The sequence below is a fragment of the Anabrus simplex genome, chromosome 12, assembly GCF_040414725.1.
Source record: "Anabrus simplex isolate iqAnaSimp1 chromosome 12, ASM4041472v1, whole genome shotgun sequence".
NCBI lineage: Eukaryota > Metazoa > Arthropoda > Insecta > Orthoptera > Tettigoniidae > Anabrus > Anabrus simplex.
Genome location: NC_090276.1, coordinates 81839349 through 81855597, shown reverse-complemented (window position 1 = coordinate 81855597; position 16249 = coordinate 81839349). Strand labels below are relative to the sequence as shown.

At 39.1% G+C, this 16249-nt stretch overlaps 1 long non-coding RNA gene across 1 annotated transcript in view; it reads left to right on the top strand.

Moving 5' to 3' along the window:
* Positions 1 to 15790, top strand: part of LOC136884346 (uncharacterized) — a 47008-nt gene extending 31218 nt beyond the window's left edge. The window contains exons 2-3 of the long non-coding RNA XR_010861353.2: positions 12077 to 12188; positions 15067 to 15790. This is a non-coding gene — a long non-coding RNA (uncharacterized lncRNA). The remainder of the gene's footprint in view (positions 1 to 12076; positions 12189 to 15066) is intronic.
* Positions 15791 to 16249: the final 459 nt, after the last annotated feature.

Genomic DNA, 16249 nt, shown 5'->3' with positions numbered 1-16249 from the left:
GAGGAACTCCCCTCTCAACTATCACAGGGTCAGATAAAACTTCACCTACTCTAACTCTCTGAGATCTATTTTCTAGAAATATAGCAACCCATTCAGTCACTCTTTTGTCTAGTCCAATTGCACTCATTTGTGCCAGTAGTCTCCCATGATCCACCCTATCAAATGCTTTAGACAGGTCAATCACGATACAGTCCATTTGACCTCCAGAATCCAAGATATCTGCTGTATCTTGCTAGAATCCTACAAGTTGAGCTTCAGTGAAATAATCTTTCCTAAAACCGAATTGCCTTCTATCGAACCAGTTATTAATTTCAAAAACATGTCTACTATAATCAGAAAGAATGCCTTCCCAAAGCTTACATGCAATGCATGTCAAACTTACTGGCCTGTAATTTTCAGCTTTATGTCTATCACCCTTTCCTTTATACACAGGGGCTACTATAGCAACTCTCCATTCATCTGGTATAGCTCCTCCGACCAAACAATAATCAAATAAGTACTTCAGATATGGTACTATATCCCAACCCATTGTCTTTAGTATATCCCCAGAAATCTTATCAATTCCAGCCGCTTTTCTAGTTTTCAACTTTTGTATCTTATTGTAAATGTCATTGTTATCATATGTAAATTTTATTACTTCTTTGGTCTTAGTCTCCTCCTCTATCTCGACATTATCCTTGTAACCAACAATCATTACATACTGCTGACTGAATACTTCTGCCTTTTGAAGATCTTCACATACACACTCCCCTTGTTCATTAATTATTCCTGGAATGTCCTTCTTGGAACCTGTTTCTGCCTTAAAATACCTATACATACCCTTCCATTTTTCACTAAAATTTGTATGACTGCCAATTATGCTTGCCATCATGTTATCCTTAGCTGCCTTCTTTGCTAGATTCAATTTTCTAGTAAGTTCCTTCAATTTCTCCTTACTTCCACAGCCATTTCTAACTCTATTTCTTTCCAGTCTGCACCTCCTTCTTAGTCTCTTTATTTCTCTATTATAATAAGGTGGGTCTTTACCATTCCTTACCACTCTTAAAGGTACAAACCTGTTTTCGCATTCCTCAACAATTTCTTTAAACCCATCCCAGAGTCTGTTTACATTTTTATTTACTGTTTTCCACCGATCATATTTACTTTTTAGAAACTGCCTCATGCCTGCTTTATCAGCCATATGGTACTGCCTAACAGTCCTACTTTTAAGACCTTCCTTTCTATCACATTTATTTTTAACTACCACAAAAACAGCTTCATGATCACTAATACCATCTATTACTTCAGTTTCCCTATAGAGTTCATCTGGTTTTATCAGCACCACATCCAGGATATTTTTCCCTCTGGTTGGTTCCATCACTTTCTGAATCAGCTGTCCTTCCCATATTAACTTATTTGCCATTTGTTGGTCATGCTTCCTGTCGTTCGCATTTCCTTCCCAATTTACATCTGGCAAATTCAGATCTTCCGCTACAATCACATTTCTTTCCATGTCGTTTCCCACATAGCTGACTATCCTATCAAATAATTCCGAATCCGCGTCAGTGCTACCCTTTCCTGGTCTGTACACTCCAAATATATCAAGTTGCCTATTATCTTTACAAATGAGCCTTACACCTAGAATTTCATGTGTCTCATCTTTAACTTTTTCGTAGCTTACAAATTCTTCTTTCACCAGAATGAACACTCCCCCTCCCACCATTCCTATCCTATCTCTACGATACACACTCCAGTGCCGTGAGAAAATTTCTGCATCCATTATATCATTTTTCAGCCATGATTCAACTCCTATTACAATATCTGGTAAATATATATCTATTAAATTACTTAATTCTATTCCTTTCTTTACAATACTTCTACAGTTCAACACTAACAATTTTATGTAATCCCTACTTGATTTCCAGTTCCCTGTTCCCTTATCACCGCTCCCTAGACCATCCCGTTTCCCTGAATGTACCTCACTATTACCCTTCCAAACAAATTTCCTAACTTATACGTACCACTGCGGTTTAAATGAAGGCCATCTGAGCGCAGATCTCTATCTCCTACCCACCCATTAGGATCTAGAAATTTCACTCCCAGTTTCCCACATACCCACTCCATAGTCTCATTTGAATCCCCAATCACCCTCCAGTCAGTATCCCTCCTACACAGTATTCCACTAATAACAATCTCCGCTTTCTTAAACTTCACCCGTGCTGCATTTACCAGATCCTACACATCTCCAACTATGTTGGTACTTATATCAGCTTGCCTTACGTTGTTGGTACCAACGTGAAACACTACCACCTTCTCCTTCCCCTCCTCCCTCTCTTCTACTTTCCTCAACATCTGCCTCAACCTAATTCCTGGATAACATTCTACCCTGGTTCCTTTTCCTCCACACACTTTCCCCACGTGTCTAACGATGGAATCGCCTTGACCAGAGCCTCAACCCTACCCACCTCATCTGATCCCCTCCCCTCCTGGCCAGCCCTATCTTCTCTCACTGCTGCAGAAGCTACTTTCTCCTCCCTTTTTTCCTTCCCATGACCCCGTTCCACCTGTCTTTTCCTATCCTCTACTCTACATTTCCCTTTCCTACCTTTTCCCTTCCTCCTAATTCCACGCATCTCAGCAACAGTTCCCTGTCCCTCATCTTCCCTCTGTTGTTCTACCTGGAGTGACTCGTACCGATTTCGCACAGACACCTGTCCTGAATTCTGATCCTGAATAGAGCCCTTAGCCTGCAATCTCCTTCCCCTTAGAACGTTAGACCACCTGTCTTCTACAATTCCTCCCTTTCCTTCTCCTCCCTCTTGTACACCTACTGTAACCTGTACATTGTTTGAGGGAGTCCTATCTTCCTTCCTGTCTTCTGTGAGAATCCTAATTATCTCCCTCAAACTTTCCAACTCCTCCCTCATACCCCTCAATGCCTCACCACACCCACAATAAGTACACTCGCGCTCCTTAGCCATTCTTTACGGGGGGAAAAAATTAAATTAAAAAATTAAAATAATTTATTTGCAAAAAGTAAATGAACGAAGGGATATATTGTCTGGGATAGTACACAACAATAAGGTAATTAATATACGACTACACTACAATACTACTTAGTCGTGCTCTATTTTTTTATTCTACAACCCCTAACAGGATAAAAACTGCTGTTAATTACTGAATATCGAAAGTAATAGCCTACACAAGAACTACACAATTCCAAACTGCAATTAAGCCTATCCTAATTACAACAGTATTTTAGTAAGAGTTTCTACGGAAACCTCTACTACACCAGTACTACACAAATATTTTACAATAATAAAATAAGCACACTCAATTCTAATAGGGTATTACTCGTATACTACTGTACAGTACACTACAGTAATTTTTAAACTACTTTCAGACGTATCCTAATTACGATACCGGTACCGTACCGTATGTCACTACTAAGCACAACAGAAATGAAATTTGCAAGAACTACTGTACTCAAAGATTACCAACGAAGCTAAATGCTTAGACAAATTATTATTAGTATTACGGTCTAATAGATACACACGAAAGATAACACACGAATATAGCAGGCAAGATACGGCACTATCTAAATGTACTGTATCTATACTACAATGTATCTACACTACACTACACTGCGTTTGGTTAAATGCTTAAGTATCAAAAGGTTTGCCGTACACGAAGAAAAACACGAATATAACTGGCAAGATACTATCTAATATATTATACCTTACCTTCACTACAATTCTACTGAAATGTGGTTATGTGATTATTACAGCTGGTGGATTACCGGTACTATTATTTTCCCTACTCCACGGGACGGAGAAAAAAAACTGTCCTTAATTAGGCCTGCTGAAAAATACGGGGTTGTCTACAATAATTTCTCAAATATTTCTATTAAATCTACTACTACTACTACTACTACTACTACTACTACTCCAAGGACTTGAACTGCAATTACTGGGATATATGAACTTTATTATTATTAGCTAACCGCTCATAAATACTGAAAGATCGAGGGAGCGAAATATAAATTACGGATACTAACTACCTACTGAGAAGTACAAATGAATGGAATACAAGGTCAGCTGATTTTTATTTATATTTACTTGACTACACTACACTCTTTGTTCACGACTGTAGCCAACAATGCAATATTTGAATATGAGGAGCGACAATAATCAATAACAATACAACGACTGTTAACTATTACCGTGTAATCTCTTTAACTTCTTTTTAAATGGAAGTTTACAGGCGTATCGTGTTTTTTAATGTAGTAAATTATTACCTTCGCGATAGTTAGAACGGATATCTATACGAAATACCGGAGAAGTTGCTGCAGAAGTTACGGTACTATTCCTTATGATAATCTGCCTTTGTAAGTACAACCAACGAACCTACAGATATTTACAAATATTTTTAAAGTTAATAGTATTACCTAAAGTATCTCCTAAACCTAAATTCGAAACAAGGTACACCTAGCTAGCCTACTTAACCTAGAAAACGTAATTTACTGAAGACCAACTGAATTACTTGTTACAAAATTTAAATAAATATCACTACTCCCAATTTCTACCAACAAGCACTAAACACCACTATATAAACAGCACTAAATGAATCAGATCTACACAAAATTAAGCTATTTCAATAGGTTTTCACTACTTTATCACTACAATAATGCAAGAGCTCTCTCAACAGCCAACCGTTCTCAAGCGCATCCAACAATGCAACTCTAGATCTAGCTCGGGCCGGAAAAAAATTTGCTAACAGATGGGCATGGAAGTCTTGTATGGATGATTGTTCAGCAATTGCCCTAACTATCTTGTCTGAGAGATCACCAACGGAATAGGGATAAATAATCTGCAGAATTTGACATGGAGAAAGAGAAAACACAAGAGCATGATCCTGAAACTCAACAAAAAATCTTAGGAAGGCAATAACATCACTGGAGGAATTAACAGAAAACTTAGAAATCCCTTGAGCAGCATTGCTAACGGATGGGGCAAACTGCTGAAGCCAGGTGACGTAGATGGTAGAGGCCTAAGTGGCGGAGAAGCTGGTTCAGGAGGTGCATTATTCAGCGAGGTACGACGCTCAGATTCGTAGTCTAATGGGACAGAGGTTTGTTGAGTTCCAACAGCTTTCCTATTTGCTTCTCCTTTAGAAGACTCTTCCTCGCTACCTACGTTTACCGTAGCGGGTTGATCAGTTTTGGGAGGTACTGCCCCAGTTAACAGTAGGCCAACCTTACTGGATAAATCCGAAAGGTTTTCGAGGACGGCACTAGACTCCTTCCCTTGAGTATCATTCAATTTAAGAGACAACAGATCACTCACCCTATTGGAAAAATGGTACAATCTAGCTTGTACACGTTTAAGTTGATTAGGTGATGGATCACCCACTTCAAAAAAACTAACTACCGATGCTAGCTCAGTAGCATTATCAGTGATCGTGGAGAGAGCGTCATCGATCTCTTCCAAAGTCGATTTCTCCCAAAGTCGGGATGGTAATAGGCAAATCAAGGGAATCTTTTAACTTATTGGTGTCTATCGCAACCGTGCCTCCAGACTGAACATTCCTAATCGTTAATTCATAGATCAATTCCTCCTTGCGCAAATAGCCGGGATGGAGGACGTCGCGAGGGCCGGACATGATGGCAGAAACATTTTAGAAAAATAAAAAGAATTCCAGCAACTGAGAAAATTGTTAGTGTTCGAATCGAAAACAATGTTTAGCCCTCAAAATGGGCTAAATTGAGACACATTCAACCACGCTCTGCTACCACTTGGTACGGAGATATCCGTGGTAGTTAGAGGTGAAAGAAGGTGCGGACTGCAATAGGTCTCAACTACAAAATTAAAGTTAATTTAAAACTTTAACAAAGGTTATATTTTCTTTTCAAAATCAACAAATGACAACAAATAACAAAAGTGTAACAGGTACCAAGTAGCAGATCAACAAATTAAGAAATTACAGATTACAATCGTTACAAGATTTGGGCTTCGAGCCCCAACTTTAATTCCTGAGCACTCAGCTCACAACCACAATTGCTGAAGGGCAGAAAACCTCTAAGTACGAGGAGCACTTGCTCCTAATTACAATGTTAAGAAAAAGAGCAGACCCGCTCTCAATTTTACAAGTCTATCAAAGGCTACAACAAACTTCATTTCTATCTACCCTTAAGGCACACCAGGAAACAGGGGTAACTAGTACCCAATCTACTGGGCCTTCGCAGGAAGGAAAACAAAACGGGTTAAGTAAATGGCCCAAAATTCAAAATGAATGGAGGCGATAACTTGCACTCCTACACCAAGTTTTTGTCTAAAACCTATGTGGCGCTAGGCCAATCATACAGGGGCTAATCCCAAGCTAGGGAGGTGACATGTATGAGAAAACTTTACTACATTAAAGAAGAGAAGAACGGTTATGAAAACGTAGTCACCTCCTTTTCAAAAATGAAGGGGAGTTCGAGACGGTGAAGCACTCTCTATCCCCGATTTACAGTAATTTATAGTTTTATAATTTATAGATTTACATGGACAGAAAAGAAAAAAAGGTAGGTTACATACTGAAGGTTTCGAACACTCCCCGAGAGTTAAACTTCTGAGCTAGCAAGAAATGAAGATGTTAACCGGCCATTACCTTGTAGGAGAACTGCAGCTTGAAGAAAGAGGCGCATCCCGCCCCCTGCTATATATTCACACACTAAGAGAGATGTTACTGAAGTGGCACCGAGACAAGAAAAATCAGCAGTTTTTATACCCTCGTGGAAAATTCGAGACCTTTCATGAATGATAACAACCCGCCCACAAACTTTTATTGGATAACAGCAAAAACTAATACACAAGACGAGGAAAAAACACCTTATTGGTGGAAAATTAATTACATAAATTCCTGACTGGTTACATTCAAAACAGGCGGAAAGAAAGGATTTATATTGCCAACCCACAAACCACAGAACAAAATTTAGTAAAAACAAAACTTAGGAATACCATATTTCTTCAGGAGAATTCATTCCTTTACACCAGAATGCGTTATCATAGTTTTTGGTAGAGACATCTGTTAGAGAATGTCCCAACTTCTTGATACGGAGCAAACAAACACAAATCGAAATAGACACAGTTCAGAACACTTCAAAATTACCAAATTTACAGCACAGTAGTGACATCTTCCGAAAAACCGTTCAGTTAATTCAGTTTGTTAAAGTTCAGGCTTTCTCCTGTAGAGGAGTTTCAACTGGCGCAATATTTGAATTAGCGGCGTGGAGGTGTACCGCCCGGTACAATTATTATTATTATTATTATTATTATTATTATTATTATTATTATTATTATTATTATTATTATTATTATTATTATTATTATTATTATTATTATTATCATTATTATTATTATTATTATTATTATTAATTCAGATTGAACCCGGCCACCATATGACACACAACTGTGAGTAGAAAGTGGATATACAAGTGCACAAATCTGGGTGCGATGGCAGTGAATGTTCCATTAGTCATTTACGTACGACACGAACAGAATATGCAGATGTGGCAACAGTCTACACAGCAATGTATTTTCCTTCTGAATAAGATGGAATCATCACAATTAGTGTCCGACTCGTTAGCTGAACGGTCAGCGTACTGGCCTTCGGTTCAGAGGGTCCCGGGTTCGATTCCCGGCCGGGTCGGGGATTTTAACCTTAATTGGTTAATTCCAGTGGTACGGGTTCTGGGTGTATGTGTTGTCTTCACCCTCATTTCATCCTCATTACGACGCGCATGACGCCTACGGGTGTCAAATAGAAAGACCTGCACCTGGCGAGCCGAACCCGTCCTGGGATATCCCGGCACTAAAAGCCATACGACATTTCATTTCATTACAATTGGTGTAGACCAGTTCCTCAGGCTGCTGTAGCTCCATACAACTTCTGTTTGCCAAATAGCTCGGTACATTGTACTCAGCAACTGTTTTAACCGCAAGGAAATATTGTTCTAAACATCCTCTTCCTTCGTGCTGTAAGTGGCCATGACGCAACTTCTGCTATTTTCAGTGAGGGAAGAAGGAAAATTTGCAATACACTCTAGAGCGCTCATTCCGTATGAACTTGTTCATGTCCTCCGAAATCCAGTTGCCGATAGACAGGATGCAATGAATCATTGAAGCCACTGAAATATTACATTTTCTAGTAACCCAGTACGGACGAGACTGAAACATCACCTGAAACGAGTTGAGGTTCATTCGTTTTTTAAAATATAGGAGGAAAAAATACTGTAAGTGATTTTAAGTAGGCAGACATCCGGTAGAAATGCTTAGTGCATTCAAAATGTACCGCAGATTTTTATTATTTAATAATTGTTATTATTGCCTTTATTCGTAGTGGCGAAGTTTTGACTCATGGTCCTCTCTTACATTTAACCGCACTTCTTTATCAGTGTATATCTGAGAAAAGTATTCATAATCTTATCTTACAAACCAGAAGTAACATGACACGACGTAACATAAGTACAGTAAATATTCCTAGTCGTATCTTAAAACTGTTATTACGAACTAAAAGCAACATGACACAAAATAACATAAGCACAGTAGACGAACTTTCACACACACATTCACTCCACACGATTCATTCAACCTGGCGACACACATCGAGGAGATGCTCACGGCAAGGAATTTAAGCTATGTACGGCTCTAATGTTATGGGGTCACACTATCCTCCACCACAAAAACACGCAGTTACCTACACATGGCAGATGCCGCCCACCCTCATCGGAGGGTCTGCCTTACAAGGGCTGCACTCGGCTAGAAATAGCCACACGAAAATAAGTAAAAATGTTATGGGGGGAAAGAGTTCCACATTCTAGCTCCATTCGCAACAAAGGAGTGGCTATACGCTGCTGACCTGCAGCAAGGGTGCTGCCGGAGCGTGTGCTCTGCTGGTGCAAAGAGGATAAGAAATTCAGTTGCGAAGACAAGTACTATGGGATATTCTCGTTTAATACTCGAAAGTATTGCCACGTGGAGGTTTCTATATTGAAAGTTGTCGATAATAAGGGGGTAACATGAGCATCACAGCGTAGCGAGAAGATAAATCTAATACAAGAATTCACAGTACGTTGTACTCGGTTAAGTTCTTCTCTCGTGACGTCAGTTAGTAATACGTCACAGTAGGAGAATGTAGCGAGGATAAGAGCATTTACAAGCCCAATTCTCATCTTTAGTGGCAGCGTATTTTTATGATATTGTAGCAGAAAAGAATTGCAATGTTCCTACTTGTTTTCACTAAAAGTATTAATAACTACAATTGCTTTTGAGATGTGTACTTTTCCGTTTTCACCTGAACATAATAGCTCCGTTCCTCAAAATCTCTTAGATAAAAGCTGTGGAACATTTTATCTTACTGGTAATATATATTTTCCCGCAAAACGCACTGAAATGGAAATAACAGGAAAAACATAATGTATGTATGATTGCAGATTTTCATATTTCACGTCAATACGGTGCCTCAATCTTTAAATATTTGTTTGAGGTATCGAAGCATGCAGTTCATTAAATTTGTAGAACGTTCTATAATTTAAAAATTGGTTAAACTAATTGTTAATTTAAATAGTAGGTCTATTCGAAATGAGATAATAATAATAATAATAATAATAATAATAATAATAATAATAATAATAATAATAATAATAATCGTATGGCCTCAGCTATCGTGTTCAGACATTTCAATTTCTCGCCATCTGGATGTCTGCTCGTCAATTTGGACGTTCCGTTTTACTCCAGGCCCACTAGATGGCAGACCGAGTAAACTGAAACTCTCTTGGGAGTCCATGGCTGAGATTTAATGAATCTTGTGGAGTAAACACCAAATGTGTCACCAGAGATCTTTTACATGCCGACATCGTACGACATGGAGTGTCGAATGGACTTTTTTCCGCCCTTCAAAAATCCGTCTACCTCTGCCGGGTTTGAACCCGGTATCTTGGGATCCGGAGGCCGACACTCCACCAATGATCCACGGAAAAGCAAAATGTATTAGCGATATTTTCCAGTTTACAAAAAGGCGTCGCGCGCACTAGCACAACTTTTTACCCGACATTGTTCATGTTATTCTTTCCAGGATTACATCAGCAGAATCAAGTGGTCTGTAAGCTAGATTATAAACTAGCCTTTGCAGGTTTCAAAATGCGATATGAATTGCTGTAGCCAATTATAATGAGAAAACGGCATTTCAGTACAGATGACTGAGACATTTTTACTTAGGTTTTTGTCTCACATTCGAAGATATATTGATTTCGCTTATTGTGTATCCATTCGTCATGCTTTTCTGATGAATTTCATTCCACTTGTGACATCAAACACGGCGTTGTCGGATCCCTTGCTCACATATTTGCAAACGTACTTGATCGAATTTGCTGAACTGCAGTATTCTACGTTCATACGTGCGTTGAAAACTTCTGATAACGGGGGGAATACGGAACAATCCACAACACTTCCGCCACTAGAACATTGATGTTTGCGGTAATTCCTCCATCGTGTGGGCTTCTATGGTGAAGCAACGGATATCCGTCCTGCACCGTCCAAGTCGAAGATGCATATTCCATCCCTCATGTAGGAAGAGCGCGGATTTGTGCATCTGCAGACAGTCCTTGGTCTTCTTCTGGCTCAGGAATTTAGGCACTGATGAAGTTCAACCATTCTGTGTACGTGTAAGGAGTGTTTGAGCCGAACCAGAATGTGTGCATAAGGCAGTCCGCACTTCTCCCACCCTATCTTATAAATATGAGACTGCACTTCACCTAAAGTATTCGGCTTTGCGATGAAATTCATTAATGAATAATAAAAGTAAAAACGTACATGATTACAACTAATACAAGTTATTAAGTCATCTAAGAATACGCTTACGTTCATCACGGACTGATTATGGCTCCTCACGACGGGGACCTGCAATGGCTTCCTATTCCATGGACTTCAAGTGACCCGGTGACTTGTGTCCTTCCGTATCTACGTTGTCGAGTTACAGTGAATGTATAAATAACAACAAGCAAGAATCTCAATGTGGCGGGAAAAATGTCAACATTTGAGAGAATGGATGGTTCCAAAGGAAGAACTTCCTCCTGAACATTCTGAAAAGTGGACAACATGGAAGGCTCTCAATCGATTACGCTCCAGTACCACGAGATGCAAGACCAACCTACAGAAATGGGGCTTTCCTGTGGAGACAGTTTACTGCAAGTGTGGTACTAAGCAGACTAACGAACATCTTCTACTGTGTCCATCTTCTCCAGTCACTTGTACCATTAAAGATCTAATGAGGGCAACTCCAAATGCGCTTGTCGTGGCCAATTTTTGGTCAAACAATGTTTAAAATTTCTTTGTTTAATTTTTGTCTCTCTTACTTTGTACTTCTGACACGATAAATAAATAAATAAAGTGAATGTATACATTTAATACTGGTGACATCACGAAGGACTGTCATTTCCCAACACAGTTTTTTGCCAGCTTTTATTTCATAACTCACCAACGAACGCGAAAATTAAAAATTCTCCTTCGAGTCGTATTTGAACTCCCTTCCATCTACCTATTTTAAGAGCTTCAGATCTCTGCGTGCCATGTATTTGGCTGGGCTTCTCACACAGACACAAAAACAGACAAACACGTCCTTTTATTATCACATATGTATCACTTCCTACAGCTCCGCCCTTTTCGTGAAACCCGTCCCTACGAGCTTATAGTAATAAAGGAAGGAAGATTGTCACTTTGCGTTGTGACATTTCCCTGCGATTGGTAGCACTGGGCTAATGATCACGTGATCTCCACCACAGCTGGCAAGTTCGTTACCATGACAACTGATGCTCGCCGTTGGTGGACTCGGCGTCTCTACTTCCATTATTGTAGCTCGCATGGTATCACTTTATTAGACATAAAAGTAAGTGTTCTATAATTGTTGAACACAGATAGAATTAACATTCCTTAGGTATTTGCGAGTTTGTGAATAATGTAAAAATTCCGAATATCTTCGTTATTAGATTTACCATTCTCGTTAAAGAATTAGTCGTAATTTTTTCTCTACTAATAATTTCTCTCTTTTCCTCTTTCAGAATGTGCACAGCTACATTGAAGAGAACCAAAACAAAGACATTTTTAACAGGCCTTAGTCCAGTGAGAATTAACACCCGCGACGAAATGAATTTTTCTACGAGTGTCCTCGTGGTAAGTTAACAGTTTTAGAGCTCATAATGGGCATTGTATTGACATTCTTTCGGATGTATTCCTGGGTCATGCTTTTGCAAGGAGATAAAGGAAATTCTCAGCGGATAATTGATCAGTTGTATTAACCATACAGGATATTATATAAAACCCTCTCCCAATTTCATCTAGCTGTGTAATATAAGAACCGACTGTCAATTTGCACGGCCAACTACTCACCTCCAATAAGTTTGTAGCACTGTGATGAGTTGGCCGGATAGTAGGATAAATTAACACTACACTGGTGGCTTCTATACTAAGATTTATTAACTAATCACTAGACTACACATAACTTTCGCTCATAACACACACACACACAGTTCGCGCGCTCTCCCTCTCTCCTAGTTTCTCACTTGTTCTCATACTACACAGTTTTACATTCACACACAAGGTAAAGAGTTATGTCATTAGTCACACGTCACACGGCCACACGTTCTCTCCTTCGCCATCAGTCCGCACTGTAGGCACGCTTGGCAGTCACTCGCTGACCGAGCTCGCGACTGAATTACTCCTCTCTTATATATCTGCGCGGTCTTTCAAGAACAGTCCGGATGCTGGATGTATCCACGAACCTCGCGAGGTGGAAGACCCCCGATTAATCGTGGAGTAATTTCCATAGTCCTCTGCTGCGCTACCGCGACCGAAGCGAGAGGGGGCCGGCCTAGCACTTAAGTCTTGTTCGTGATCGGCGCGGTCGAAGCGGTAGGGGGTGGGCCGATACGGTGAAGCCCCCGCCCGTAGCAAGTTGGCATGGCGGACGCTATAACCATTATACTATTGTGGAATTAAGTCCATTATGTGGTAGATTGTGTGTAATCCTCTTGCAACTGGCAGAGAGCTCTGTATTCACACGAGTAATTCAAATGCTTCTTCAAAATACATCAGATGTCGCTACCTACGGTCTGTGTTGAGCCCGGTGTGAACTATGCCATTTCAGGTGAAGACTGGTAGCCGTGACAAAAGTGCGACACGTACTACGGCTAGTGTTTATGTTTCATGCGCAATGTGTATTTTCTAGTACGACCGAGCTGGAATCTGTGGCTGTGCGGTAGAAATAAATACCCCTCAGTGGTAAAGGTACCTATTGACTTGTATTGCCAACTTACCTCAGTTTGGAGATTCATTATTCACAAATCGAAGACCTTACATTATCATCTTTAATACATACCGTCGTAGATTCACCAGCTTTTATGATTACATTATGATTGTCTCGAAACGTCACGCTGGTATTAGCTTACAGCACATAGCACTATACCAAGACATTTAGCTTACAGCACATACCAAGACATTTAGCTAACAGCACATAGCACTATACCAAGACATTTAGCTTACGGCACATAACACTATACCAAGACATTTAGCTTACAGCACATAGCACTTTAACCAAGACATTTAGCTTACAGCACATAACACTATACCAAGACATTTAGCTTACACCACATAGCACTATACCAAGACATTTAGCTTACAGCACATAGCACTATACCAAGACATTTAGATTACAGCACATAGCACTATACCAAGACATTTAGATTACAGCACATAGCACTGTACCAAGACATTTAGCTTACAGCACATAGCACTGTACCAAGACATTTAGCTTACAGCACATAGCACTATATCAAGACATTTAGCTTACAGCACATAGCACTGTACCAAGACATTTAGCTTACAGCACATAGCACTATACCAAGACATTTAGCTTACAGCACATAACACTATACCAAGACATTTAGCTTACAGCACATATCACTGTACCAAGACATTTAGCTTACAGCACATAGCACTATATCAAGACATTTAGCTTACAGCACATAGCACTGTACCAAGACATTTAGCTTACAGCACATAGCACTGTACCAAGACATTTAGCTTACAGCACATAGCACTATATCAAGACATTTAGCTTACAGCCAAATAATATTCTAGTAGCGTGCTTTGTAAGTTAGTACACAATGGCACTTTTATAATCCTCACATCGGCAAAACCTAGTTATTGGTAACTTTCTTACACCGTACTTACTTCATAAATATGGTAGCTCCTTAGTCAAGGTGGCTGCTAATTTTCTGACTTCCTGGCACACACACTCATAGTAATACACAAGACCAAAAATCAAGTCTTAGATGTAATCCTGTAATATGATTTTTCTCAATTGTTCGGTGAACATCTCGCCATTTTATTAAATGTGCAGTTATCTAACGAGCTACCTTGCCACTTCACGAAGTACAACAACTATCGTCCGTTAAACTAATTGCCCTTCATACTCTCCATATTTCCTGTTATGAACTCCGAAATTAATTTTCAAAATACGTACATCTGCGTTATATATTTACAGCGTTCAGATGATGATATTATAGATTTTACGTCCCACTGACTACTTTTGACCATTTCGGAGAATCCGAGATGCCAGGAATTTATCCCGCAGGGGTTATTTTACTTGCCACTAAATCTTCCGACACGAGACTGACGAATCTGAGTACCGGTCTAGGCCAAGTCTGAGCCACTCAGCTCGGCGACTTACAGCCTCAGTGGCCTCATTTAGTTTCTCAAGTCTTATCTTCATTAATAAATACCGAGTTTGATAATCGTTGTCTCGTTTTTCCGTGCTTTCCTTACCCTCTATGCCCCAGTCCATTATTCTCCTTCAATCACTTCACTTGACTCCGACATGCAAACCAGAGCTAAGACCAAACTGCTCACTGCATTTCCACCCAGCTGAATCCATCCCTGCCATTTTATACTCTTCAGTATTTTACCTTTGGTGAAATTTGTTTACTTCATTTCCTCTGCGCATTATAAATTAAATATGAAAGTAAATAAATGCATTTTCTTTCTCCCTTAGGTGGCGCAATTTATGATCACGCTGTTGGAAACAACTTTGAGTGAAGAGCTACCTCTCACGTGTCCAGACACGGCTCAGAGAAAGCTTAAGGACATTTCTGAGATCTGCAATTGTACAGTTTCCTTCGTTCCCAAAGAGAACGTTTTAATATGTAAAGCAAAACATGCTATAAGTGAGTTACCTTGTAGATTTTACTTTAACTAGATTCTACTTTACAATGAAGTCCAATACGAACACTGTAGACCAATGCTCTTCAAACATCTCCTTGTGCAAATAAAATACAGCGTGTGATAGTCTGCCATTCTTGTAGTCACATGGGAGACAATAATTCGAGATGGTAAAATTATATTTTATTAACCAGAAGTTTGACACACTGTTTTATAAAGTCGATATTTATTTCTCCTTTAGACCGCAGTTCTTTATTATATAAAATGCAAACTTTAGCCTACATATGTTCGTTGATTGAAGTAGAAATTAAATTGAGGTAATAGGAGCGGTGATTAAAAGGATGTGCTTATTGGAACAATTAAATCAATCGATAACGATTTTAGTTTATCATGTAATTATCACAACTGAGATACAGCTTTAAAAAGGGTTTACTACCAAATATGGTAGCACTAGCTTTTATACAATATATACAGTATATTTACAAAACTATGTATTATATACTAAGATCTTTACAGTCATCTGTAAAGTGAGATGGCTTAAAATTAGCGTTTACTACAAAGTACAAAGCTCTACATTAATATTTGCAAAGATTATTTGCACACACACGGTAAATAAACTGCCTTGTGTGAAGTAGTACATATCAATACTGCAATGCCCCCAGGCTAGAGTGTTGTTAGAATTTGAAATGACAAACCGTTTGCAATCTTCATTCTTAAGCGCTACTTTATTAATTAAATAAGTGTACATCTGATGCTTCTTACTTCCAATAACAGCTATTTGCTTATGTAAAATGGTTGGATTATTATGTATACAATTTTCATGATTTTGTAAACTTAGCTCATTCTGAACTACTTCAATACTGTTTAGTCTCTTTATTTGTTGTTTATTTAAGGACATTATGCAATATGATTTAGTACCTACAACGGAATGTATGATATTTCCAGCACATTCGTCTTTAATTTTGCCTAGAGCTTTCTGTTGACCAGTGATAGATTATTAGCATTACTTTGGGGAT